The following is a 13,122-nucleotide window of genomic DNA, read 5'->3' as shown; positions in this document are numbered from 1 at the left end:
GCACATGTACATGTGTTAGATTATATATTCCATGTGCACATGTACATACATGTTAGATTATATATTAACTTTATGTTTGATGGACTGGACTGGATTATATATATATCACGTGCACATGTTAGAAATATGTAAGTAGATATGCATTAAAATTTAAAAGAATATGTTCAAACAAAAGAGTATGTATGAAATGAACAAACTAAACTTAATAGGTCATGTATATTGAATAGTTCACATGGTATGTGAGCTTCTAGGTATGTATAATGTAGTTAAATAGTTGACAACATGTACATGTCCTAATTACAAATGTCCTAATTCCATATTATATCAATTTTACAAATGTACATATTACATTCTAATTTAAATATGCATTTTTTAATTAAATTATTTTAACTTAGAGTGGTCCTTACAAATTAGATGCATTTAGAATTAGATACAGTACCTTATACATACAAATTAAACATGCATTTAAACATGTACATATACTTGAATTAACTTTGAATACATCCTAATTTGATATAATGTATTTAAACTTAAAAAATATTTATCCTTTAGTTTCAAAACAAGTTAAGAGGTCTAGAATTTATCTTGAGTATTAATTCAATTCATGTGGGCTGAACCACATGTGTACTTTGGATTAAACTAAATATATATAGAGCTTCATACCACATCAAGTGGTTCAGAACGCTCTTCAATAACACTTAATATTTTGTCATGATCTTCACTATCTAGAATCCACTTTTGAGACCGCCCTCGACGTGGAACTGTTTGAAGAATTAGGCCAACAACAATGACCAAGTGACTATACTGATATACCTTGTTGTCAATTTGGTATTCAGTGAAATGAATCCCATGTTGAACAATTTTAACTTGTTTGAAATATGTCCCTTGCACTACAACTAATCCTCCATGTACATGTATATAAGAAACGTGAGAAATTAAAAATTTCCACGTAAGCGATTTGTACATGTACATATTCATATTAGAACTCAAACCTATGGGAAATGACATTCCATCACTCAACTCAGATTTTGATAACTTCTTTCTCTCTTCTATGCAATGCAATAAATAATAACTAACACCTTCTATATTTCCATCTTCTGCTATGACTGCAAAAATATCTCCTGCAATTCGACACAAGTTAAATAAATTCTAAGTTATATGTCATTTTTAAGGAAATATTTACATGTGTATGTCATGTATGTACCTTTTTTAATCAATCCTAAAATATGATCGTAATCACCAGAAATCAAAGGAATGCCTTCAAAGTTTTCATCCTCATTTGAATCCTCGTATATGTCAGAAACATCTAGTGGCACCATTTTCTATTCACTAACATATCCAAGCTCTTGGTTCTTGCAATCAACATAGCTTTCGAAAATGCATTCAGAACAAAAACATGAATAATCCCTAGTGTATAATATCCATGGGCAATTATTTGTACCCATGACACAATGCAAAGATCTTGTCCTCTCCATGCTCTTGCATCCATGCATTGATTTTCTATCCACATCTGCAAAATGTACATGTGTACAAGAATGTACATGTAGATCAAGTTGTTAAATTGAAACATTTGAACTAGGAATATTTTTTTTAAATTAAATAAAATACCAAAAGAGAACACGTACCGGTTATCTCCCAAAACACTCTATATGGAATGGGTCTGTATGTTCTCGATGATGATTCCCCAAGATAATTAGGTTGCTCAAAGTGTTTCTTACACCATTCAACAACATCATGTGCATCTTCTATATGTTCTCCTGTGTACTTTAGTTGATGCTTTCTTAGAGCATGTTTGATACAAGCTCCTGCACCATCATGTTCACCCTTTCCATGACCACTCTCAAAAAAACTCCAAACATGTGGTATTTTGTCATTTCGATGATATCTACATAGTGCATAAAATGGCCTCGAAGATTTGAATTGTGTCGCACATCCATCAGATCAAACAAAATGTTTAACTATTGTTATGCCTCTATCTTTCAAATATTCAAAAAACTTCTTAAAGCAATGTTGTACAAAAAGTGTGTCATGCTCCTTATCATCACTGATATAGAAGTGGTACTCTTTCTTAATGACACGATTTTCAAATGTACTATCAACACCATCCAAATTCATTTGTGCATGTCGATAACACACATGCACCAAAATAGTGATTTTCTTTGAAAAGTAATACTCTGATTGAATCTCTTTTTCATGTGCAAAAGAGTAATTCTTTGCGAAGTCAACTACAGATAGAATAGTTCCAAGTGGGAAAGTGTCTCTTAATCTTTTAAATTTTTCTGCTTGCCGCTTGGCAAAAAAACCATGGCATATGTATGGTTTTATCAACTTACGAAAATTTTCCATAAATGTTCCAATAGGTATTTCCTCTTCTACATAATCTAGCCTTGTAGATTCCTTTCCAAATTTTGTTTCAAATTTTTTGTACTTTTAACTCTTGCAATTTACCATCTTCCTCGTGTCAGTATCTTCATCTCTCAAAGGCAATTTAACCAAGTCCCCGCATGTTCCACAAATTCCTCTTATGCAATTTATTTGACCGGTTGCATTATCATCTGATTTATCACATAAGATGGATGCTATGAATTGACTTGTTCGTTTAGGAGGAGCATTTTCATAACCATCACTATCTTCTCTAATCTTTCGAAAAACCTAATAGTACAAGTCAAATTCGATGTGATAACGACAACAACATGTTTCGAAAACTTTGTTTAACTTCACATAATATGGCCTTAACCGTTCAAACATGGTTTGTCCAATCTTTATATGAGGGTTTGTTCTAGTAAACAATACATACAATTCATGTTTTGTTGTGTGTATCCAATGTTTTACATGGAGATCATAACGATTATGACCAATCCTTTGCTTGATAACATCTCTACTATTTGATGAAGGACGAGTATTATCATTCCAAAAACTTGTCACAAAGTTCCTAATAACATCTTCAATTCTATCAAAATGAGGAGCTCTACACATAATTGCCCAATTCCCTTCTGAGGTAGTATCATCAAAAATCTTTCTTCTTTTAACATATTTAGATATTGTCCTTCTACTAAAACCAAACTCAGATGACAGTGAAGAGATTTGTCTTTTTTGAGGCAATCTTTCATTTACTAAAGATGTCAACATCACTCTTCTTGAAATGGTCTTATCTAGTTTTTGACATTTTTTACCAATGTTCACCAAACCTTTCTTAACATTATCAACAATAGACTTTTGTAGCTGAGAAGTTTTCCTCTTTTGACTTGTTGTATCTATACCCAACAATTTCATTGGATCTATTAAGTCTTTCTGAGTAAGTACAATTGATAACAATTGAGCTTTTTCTAGTGTAGTATCAAGATTGTTGAAATGAGATTATCTCTTTTCCACTTTTATTCATTGACCTCCTTTTAGTATGTCTAGGTTCTTCACTGAGACGTTTCAACTCATCCACATCCATTTCAAGTAAATGATCTAAATTTTTATAAGAAATATTTCTCTTCACCTGTTTAGCTAGATCCACAATATGCTCATCCATATCAATGGTAGGAGGTAAGGAGCCTCACCCCTCTCCTTCAAAGGTCTCCATTGGCTCAACTTGGACAATCTCCTCCCTATGTTCATCAACTATATTGTGTTCTTCAACAGGTTCGTTTGCCTCGACTCTCGCTTCAGAACTCCCTTCTTCTCGAGCCCATTCTGCACATAATTTAAGAGTTTGTGTAAGGTTCTTGAATTAATCAGAGATTATTCAATTAGGTTTAAGAATAGGGGTGAATTAGGCTTAAATCTTTACATGTTAAAATTAGCCCGTTCAATTTGGTTTATTAAATTTAATTACTTTCAGGACCTTATTGTTATAACTCTAATTAAATTACCTGTTTAGGTTTAAAGTTCAATTTGTTCTCAGGTTAAGATTAAAGTTCAATCTCTAATTTTGAGCACTAATTTAACACATAAAATAAAATTTTGATAAATTAGAAATTTCAATTTTGAAAATTAAAATTACAAATATTTTGATGCATGCATACGATAAAGGTGACCTCATATTAATTTGTTATGGACCATAATGTAGGTGGACTATAATTTGTCACATCTGTGTATATTTAAGACCTATTGTTGCATAATAGACCTCCTAATCTGAAATGTTTTTGCATGTACGTGAAGTCATATAAATAGTTCACCTAAATTATTCAACATGTTTAATAGACCTTATAAATTTATATCACATTTAAGACCTATAATCAATGTAATAGTCCTAATAGGCCTTATTATTAAAATCAATATGACCACGTATGAAAAAAAATTTCACAATTAATATACTTAACTCCCCTTAAGACAGATATATTATGTGATAGTAAAGGACCTATCACATGAAATTACTTGTACATGTAGATTAAATATTCAATATCTATAATTTAGAACCTAGAAATTATGACATAATAGGTCTTATTAATTTTATGACTTAATAGGTCTTATCTATTATAAATGGACTTAATTATATAGGAGAAAAATGCAATTACACAACAAGCAAGTTGATGGAATTTAAAATTTGCAAATACACATGTATTATCTCAAATTAATTATGCTTTCCATTTAAAACAAGATTATTTTTAATCCTATTATTTCCAATTAATTTAATTAAGATTTTTTAAAATTAATTTTCATTAAAAATATTAGATAAAAAATATTGAACTACTTAATTGTTACGTAATACATATTAAATTAAATAGAAATAAAATTAAAAATACATACTTGCATCATGATATCTTTGTCTTCTTTGTTCTCGATATCTTTCTTCCGTTTCGAGAGAATAATTCCTTGAAGACTTATTTTGCCTTCTCTTCTTGTTCCCCATGCTTTTACCAAAAACCTTCAAATTATTGCCCTCAAAATAATTTTCAAATGTCTTCTCTCATCCAAAAGTGTGAATTATTTTAATCATTTGTGTGATAAAAAATGAAAAAATTATGGACATTTAAACGACTCCACAAATGAAAAAAAAACAAAAAATGCATCGGCCAGAGTTCGAACGAAACCTAATAGTTAAAAATGGTCGGGTTCGTTCGAACATGACCGTTACAAAAAAGTATAGGCCAAATTCAAGCCCATTGGTTTGAGCGAATGGGGGTTCGCTTGAAGCATAGGGGGTTCTAGCCAACCTCATTCACTCAAAAAACTGTTCATTCGAACCCTCCAATTTGAAGTTTCTCCCAAAAATTTTCAGAGTTCTGAATAATTAATGACTTTGGAGCTTTGGTTCAAAGCACGAATGAAATAATCTTGATAACCCAAAAATATTAGATGGTATTACTCGGAGCAAGCTTTCCAATGAGTATAATTTTGTTATATTTTGAATTTATTGTGTTCTTGTTTTTTTAATTTTATGGAAAATTGGTTTTTCACCGAACATGAACTTCTTTGTTCAACGCATTGGGAAAAATAAGAAACTAATTCAAAAAACTTCTAAAAAATATCTATGCCCCTAGTATTGATGTCTTCTTTCTAACAAAAAAAAAATTGAATTTTGATTTATATAGAACAAGTTATGTGTTCAAACATAAACCTATGTCTGAATTATGACTAGTCGGACTTCAAAAATTTATAAAATGAAAAATATTGAACATATCACTATAAAACCAAATGCAAGCCCTGGATATTGATGTTACAAACCAAAATTTGAAAGAATTGAGTTTTTATCATTTATAGAAAAAAATTTATGCGTTTCGGGAGGCACCTCACTCTTAAAAAATGTAGTTTGTTGTAAAAACTACTTTTTAAGGGAGATGGAAATTTTAAAAAAAAATCCTTCAAAAAAGTTTGAAAAAAATGTATATAGAATCTACAAACAAACTGCTAGAAATCACTGATTTACATCATCTTCAAATTTTTAAAAGTTAAAAAGTTATAGTTCTCAGAAGTTGAAGATTATTTTAAAAATGTACATCTCAGTGTCAAAAGTGGCAAAAAAGTGGGAACCATTATTGTGAGTTCACCCTGACTTCAAAGCCTTTCCATTCCCTTCCATTCAAATTTGTTGCCCCCTTTTTTATCACTAGGGGATTCCACCATATTGAAGTCTCCCCCAATAATCCAAGGGATATCCTCTAGGGTTGTTAGCCAATTCCATAGTTGACCTCTTTCTTTGTAGTCATTCGTGGCATAGATAGAGCAGATTCCAAACTTCTGGTTCTCCATTTGAATAGAGACCCATATAGCTCTAGCATAGGGGGATTGTCCCCAGTTAACTACTTTGTTGGACCATTTAGGACTAAGGAGTATGGCTGAGCCACCTTTCCCTTTTGTGTGGTTAGTGTAAAAGGAGGTAGCCTCCCTCCAGATACATTTGAGACCGATTTGCAGGGTGAAACCCACTACTTTTAGGTCCTGCAAGATGAGTCAATCTATGTTCTTATGTGCATTAAGAAACCTCTTTATGATGTATTTCCGATTAGGGGCCTCCAGTCCTCTGATGTTCCAGGATATAATTTTCAGCATGATTCACTTGGTTAGGGAGGGTCAATTTGGGATTTAAATCCCTCAAAGCACTTGGGCCACTCCTCTTTGTTTGCTATATTGCTAGCATCAAATGCAATAGAAGAGGAGGGTCTACCTCTCTTTTTCCTTGCCTCAGAGATTTGTTCAGGGCCTAGAGATTCCTTCCTATTAGCACTATCCTTGTTGTTCTTAGGAGATCTCTTCCTCCTAGCTTTCTTGTGTTTAACCATAGTAAATCCATCTTGAGGGACTGCTAGTCCTTGTTCAAAGTTGGTTTCCACTGGAGTGAAGGGGTCTATGCTGGGCACCATACCTTGAGTGGTAGTTGACTCTGCCTTCAGGGCACTAATAGGGGTGCCAACAGTATAGGGGACAACACTAGTAGGGTCTACCCTAGAGGCCTCTAAAGTATCACAATCACCAAGAGGGGTTGATGGTACCTCCTCCAAAGTAGGTCTTCCCCTTTCCCCTTGTAAGGTAGGAGATTCCTCATAATTGAGTGCATTAAGTTCCTTGCAAGTGGATAGTTCAGGGTATTGGGCCAAGGCCCTGCTAATGGTGTTTGCCATAACTGGAACACCCCTATCAATGTCCTCAAGGTCAGGTATCTGACATCGAGAGGCTTCAATTTCCAATTTTTGATTGAAGAGGTTCTGTTCAAGGATTTTCCTAGCTTCCACTGCCTTTCTCAATTTTTCCATCACTAGTTGTTATGCATTAAGGGTCCTCGGGTTTGAGAGATGAGCAAGAGTATCAACTGTTTCAAAGGGAGTAAGGGGGGGAGGCTAGGCAGCGGCAAGGGCCTCTTTGATAGCATTGTTGTAGTCTAGGATGGAGTTAGCCATCGAGGGGGTTGAAGAGGGAGGGGGGGTTTGTGGGGGAACAACAAGGGGGAGGGAGAAGGAGCGGGTGGGGGGGGGTGAGGAAAGGACATGCGGGGGGGACAAGGAGGCAGGTTCAGATGGTGTGACTTTAGCTACACGGGGGGGAGTGGAGGCTCGAGTTTTATACCTTGAATATTTGTTTGATAATAAGGGACATTTACTTCTATAATGACCACTAACCTTACAAAAGTGGCAGGCATCTATTCCACCCATATACTCAATTAAAGAGTAGTAAGTTTTGTTGTTGAGTCTAATGACAATTTCTGCAGGGTAAACCATACCTGGTTTCAAGGCAATGAGCAGTCTAGCATCGAGATGATGGAATACCAAGGGAGAAGAGTCGATTTTTACAATTTTCCCCAAGGGTTCCACAATTTTGTCAACACAGGACCAGAGGAAAGCTGGAACATTCTTAATGGTTATCCATTTTGGGCAGGAAAGGGCAAGAATCTCATCGTTACAAGCTTTGGGGTCCCAACTAACCGCCCTAAAAGACAAGTTTCCTACTGACCAACACATTTTATTTACAATTTTGCTTTGGCTTTCCTTATTATCAAAGAAAATTAGAAACAAACCTTTTTGAATCATTCTACAAAACAAAAATTGAAACCCTATTTTATTGACCCACACATCTTGCAACCATTTATTCATATATTGAAGAGATGGTAAGTTATTTACATCAAAGGCAGCGAAAAAAATTGTTGAATCGCTAAGTCTAGAAATCTCAGAAGAAATGGCAGAGAGCATAGAGTCGTTAGGTTTAATGGTGATGCGTTTGGAAGAGTGGACCTCACCTTGTGTTGGCACGAGATTGGTTTCACCTTCATGATGGAGAGCACCTTCGAACTTTGCATCTTTGGGGAATGAAAACCGCTTGCCCTCCATCGCCTGACTGAAGGTTTTCCGCAACTCTCGAGTGTTCGCAGAGGGAGGAATGGACAGTTTAGGGTTGTTGGGGCCATCTTTATTCGGCTCCATTTATTGCAGGAGAGGTAATAAATGAAACGAGGGCTTCCTAGCAAGGCCAGGGAGCCCTCGCACGGGGAAGCGTACTGCAACCAACGGCCTATGGGGTTTTGTGCCCTAATTGTAGAGCACCTCCAATTCTTCTCTCAATTTAAATATTCATCACTGAGATTCTATTTTAATATCCTAAAGAAAAAAAAGAAAAAAACCACACTTAAATTCAAGTATCATGAAAAAATTAGCATACCAACAATCTTTTATCTATCCACAATCTCAAACACCGTTGTCTTACCCTAATAATCAAAATTTAGAAGTATCTTAAAAGCCCAAACCACTAAAAGTTTTTGAAGTATTTTAAAAAGCCAAAACAATAAGAGTCTCTAAAAGTATCTTAAAAGGCCAAAACAACAAAAGTCTCTTCTTTAGTCAATGACACAAAACAAACACGATTTTAGGTTTTGTGCGACCTTAGCAGCTTGGGAAAGCCACCTAAAAGAATAGTTAAAAATTGTAACACTCAACGGGTAAACAAAGGACAGTAATTTACGTTGAAAATACTGTGGTAAAATCTATAACCTTCCAACGACCACTCACTCTAGAAGTTAAATATTAATGCTCATTGGCCGTTGATAAAATACAAGGCATTGATCGGTAGGTTGGAACTTGTACATACAACCCGTACTTTTTTGGTCTTTTGTTGCATTTCCTCATCCGCACACGCTTCCTAATCTAGGGGAAAGGATCCAATAGTTGAGCATGTATCAATTGTTGTGAGGGTTGTTGATACCTTTTGTTCCAAAAATTGAACAAATAAAACCTATTGTTTGAAACAAAAAATATCAATTTTTGTTAGGAAATGTACCAACAGTTGTTAGGAAATGTACCAATAGTTGTCAAGAAATGTACTAATATTGTAAAAAGTAACCAATCAGGTGATGCCATGTCAGCTGCACAACTATTGGGGTCTCTTTTGCACGCCTATTGGTCTCACTTTTTGGGGGGGCTGTTTTGGACACCTTGGCAAAAAGCATGCTGATGTGGCATCATATTTGATGATGTGGCCCTGAAACCTTAGTTATAAGCAGGGGACTTGCCAAGTAAGCTGCTATAAAAAAATCAGAATGATTTGAAATTTCCAAGTAAGATTTTGAGAAGAGCAAAGTTAGGGTGCACAACTGGGGCAATGGCTACGCAGGGGCCAAAACGGCCCGCCCATGCCATGCCTTCCCTTCTCCATGCCCCCATGCCATGACGCCACCGTCCAATCAAACTGTCCCGTCAGAAGCTCTGTCGCTAAAATTTGTATTGTCCTGCAACCTCCACTTATTTTAATATGTTTTTAATTTATTATATATATATATTTAAAAGTTCCAATTAGTAATATAATAAATTAATAGTTGATTATATATTTAGATTTTTAATAAAAAGTTATATTTTTTTTAATTTTTTATTTCTATTTATTTTAATAAAAATCATATTAATATACATATAATATGTAATTGATGATTTTAAGATATATGTATTATATAGAAATTTTAATAATATTATTTTTTAATTTTGTACATACATATAAATAGGTAAATAATAGTTTATTTTTAACTGAAATATTTTTAACTAAGTTATCCATATTTAAGTTAAAAAATATTATCAAATTTACTAATACTAAAAATAAAAGTAATTAACTAAGTTTCTTAGTTAAAAATATTATAGTAAAGTAATTAAGTTAAACATATTTAAGTTAAAAAATATCAAAAAAATTTACTAAAAGTAAAAATAAAAGTAACTAAGTTATTTAGCTAAAAATATTTAAGATAAAATATTAACTTACACATATTTTTGATATTTTTTCATTTAAAAATAAAAGTAAAAATATGTGTAATTAAGTAAAAATATGTGTAACTAATATACAAATTTAACTTATATATTAAAAATAAATATTAATATAACTTAAAAATAAAAATAAAATATGTGTAAGTATTGTAAAATTTTAACATCCATAATCTATAACTAAACGTAAAAATAAAAGTAATTAAGTTACTTAGTTAAAAATATTTGAGTAACTAAGTTACACATATAAATATCAAAATATCAAAAAATTTACTAAAACTAAAAATAAAAGGAACTAAGTAACTAGGTTAGTTAAAAATATTTAACTAAGTTACACATATTTTTTATATTTTTTAAAGCTTCTTTTTAACTATATTTTACTTTTTATTTTTAAGTTATATTAATAATTTTTTTAATATATGTGTTAAATTTTTATATTAGTTACACAAAATTTTGCTTAATTACAACTTTTTTACTTTTATTTTTAAATTAAATTTACTTTGTTACTTAGTTACAAATATTTAAGTAACTAAGTTACACATATTTAAGTTAAAAAATATCAAAAAATTTACTAAAACTAAAAATAAAAGAAATTAAATAACTAAGTTAGTTAAAAATACTTAACTAAATTACACATATTTTTTATATTTTTTAATTATGCATATTTAATTTTATATCATATCTATGAAAAAATATTAAATAATACATTATATACACATTTAAAAATTCATATTAAAAATAATAATAATAATAATAATATAAACATATAAAAAACTTCATATAAAAATGAACAAATAAAAAAAAAAACCTCAAGCCATGGAGTAACCTGCACATTTGATTGGACACTACGAATTTTGGGGGCGGAGCTTCTGACAGGACAGTTTGATTGGACAGTGGCGTCATGGCATGGAGAAGGGAAGCCATGACATGGGCGGGCCGTTTTGGCCCCTGCGTAGCCATTGCCCACAACTAGTAGGTCCTTTCCCCTATTTCTGTTCGGTTTAATGCCTATTTTAATTGAATCATGACGAGGAATCCTTGTCAAGTTTGTCCGTATGCTTGCTATTCTTTGTTTAGTAATAATAATAAATAAATAGAAATCTACCCGTATCCCACGCCATAGACCACGTTGCCTATTTATCTTTCTGTTCTAGGTAATATTGGACTCATAGAAACTCTACACCCAACAATATTATTGTATTTATCTATTTGAAAGCAGAAGGTGCTCATAAAATTTAGTCTACTAAATATTTAGAGCCTGACATGGATTTTGCCAGTGTAACACTATTAATTAAAAAGACAGCTATTCTGAACATATCGAAGGAAAGTTTTAAGCATAATCAAATACCGCACTTCCTAATCGCCGCTGACGAAAATATTCTCATCTGAGCGCCGGATAGTTTTAACCAATTTTCAGGTTGCGTGTCACCTTATCTTTTTGATAAGACTGATTCAGCATATTATTGATATCCTTTTGCACTAACTGTGCTTCGAAGGCGGACTGAAATTATCTAAATAATGTGTAGAATTATGATATTTATCTACTCTATTTACTGCTACATTTCTATTGAATGTATTGTTATCGGCCGACGTTAAGAATTTAATAATGGCTGTCGACATTCAAAAAGCAAACGATTTTCTACATTAGGTATTTTAAATCCAGATGCCTCCCCATCAATCTAGCGTCAAATGTGACGTCTGGTTTCATCTTTTCAGTAGTTGTAAATGCTCTCGTGTCGGTCCGTTTTGTGAGAAAACCTAAATTGAGATTATGAGGTGAATTTTACTGGATTCTAAATTTAATCTTAAATTTACTCTCTTTCCTTGTACTACAAGCATTCCCTAGGAAAGCAATATAAGAACAATATTCACAGGCTTTCCTACCATAGTGTTGGAACTTAGAGTTCAGGGAAGCAGTCTGATATCAAAAATGTCGAAGAGAACAACCTTTCAAGTTGGGGATGTTTACCAGGCTGAGAGACAGAGAGATGAGATCAGTCGTCTGACGGATACTCTAGGAGTTGCACGAATTGATATCGACATTGGATCGAGAACAGTAACGGTTGAGCATGATCAAACCGTTACCGTCACTCGGATAGGTGTGTATTATGATTATTCTCTGTGATTTTTTATTTAGTTCTTCTCTTGTACCGAAACCATAGCTATATTCTTAGGTTTATATTGTGCCGAGTCTGTGTTCTTGGATCAGTTTTCTCTCATACCCAAACGATATTCTTAGGATAATTTGGAATATTCTGCCGAGTACCTGTGTTCTTGGATCAGTTTTCTCTCATACCCAAATGATTTGCAATATTCTGCTGAATCTCTGTGTTCTTGGATTGGATCAGTTTTCTTAGGATGATTTGGCCAAGGAGTCCCTGTGTTCTTGCCATCTTGGATCAGTTTTTTCTCATATCTAAACGATAATCTTAGGACGATTTGCAGCATTCTGCTGAGCCCCTGTGTTCTTGGATCAGTTTTCTCTTATACCCAAATGATATTTGCAATATTCTACTCAGTCCTTGTGTTCTTGGATCAGTTTCTTCTTATATCCAAACGATATTCTTAGGATGATTTGTGAATTGTGCTAAGTCTCTCTATTCTTATTAGTTTTCTCTCGTACCCAAATGATATTCTAGGACGATTTGCAATATTCTGCTGAGTTCTGTGTTCTTGGATCAGTTCTCTCCCATACCCAGATGATATTCTAGGAGGATTTACAGTATTATGCTGAATCCCTGTGTTCTTGGATCAGTTTTCTCCCATATCCAAATGAAAAAGTGTTCTTGAATCAGTTTTCTCCCATACCCAAATGACATTTTCAGGATGATATTATGAGTCCCTGTGTTCTCTCATATCCAAACGATATTCTTAGGATGATTTGCGATATTGTGCTGAATCAGTTATCTCTATACCCAAACGATATTCTTAGATGATTTGCAATCTTCTGCTGAATCCATGTGTA

The sequence above is a fragment of the Cryptomeria japonica genome, chromosome 10 (genome assembly GCF_030272615.1).
Source record: "Cryptomeria japonica chromosome 10, Sugi_1.0, whole genome shotgun sequence".
Taxonomy (NCBI): domain Eukaryota; kingdom Viridiplantae; phylum Streptophyta; class Pinopsida; order Cupressales; family Cupressaceae; genus Cryptomeria; species Cryptomeria japonica.
Note: the sequence above shows the minus strand (reverse complement) of the source record.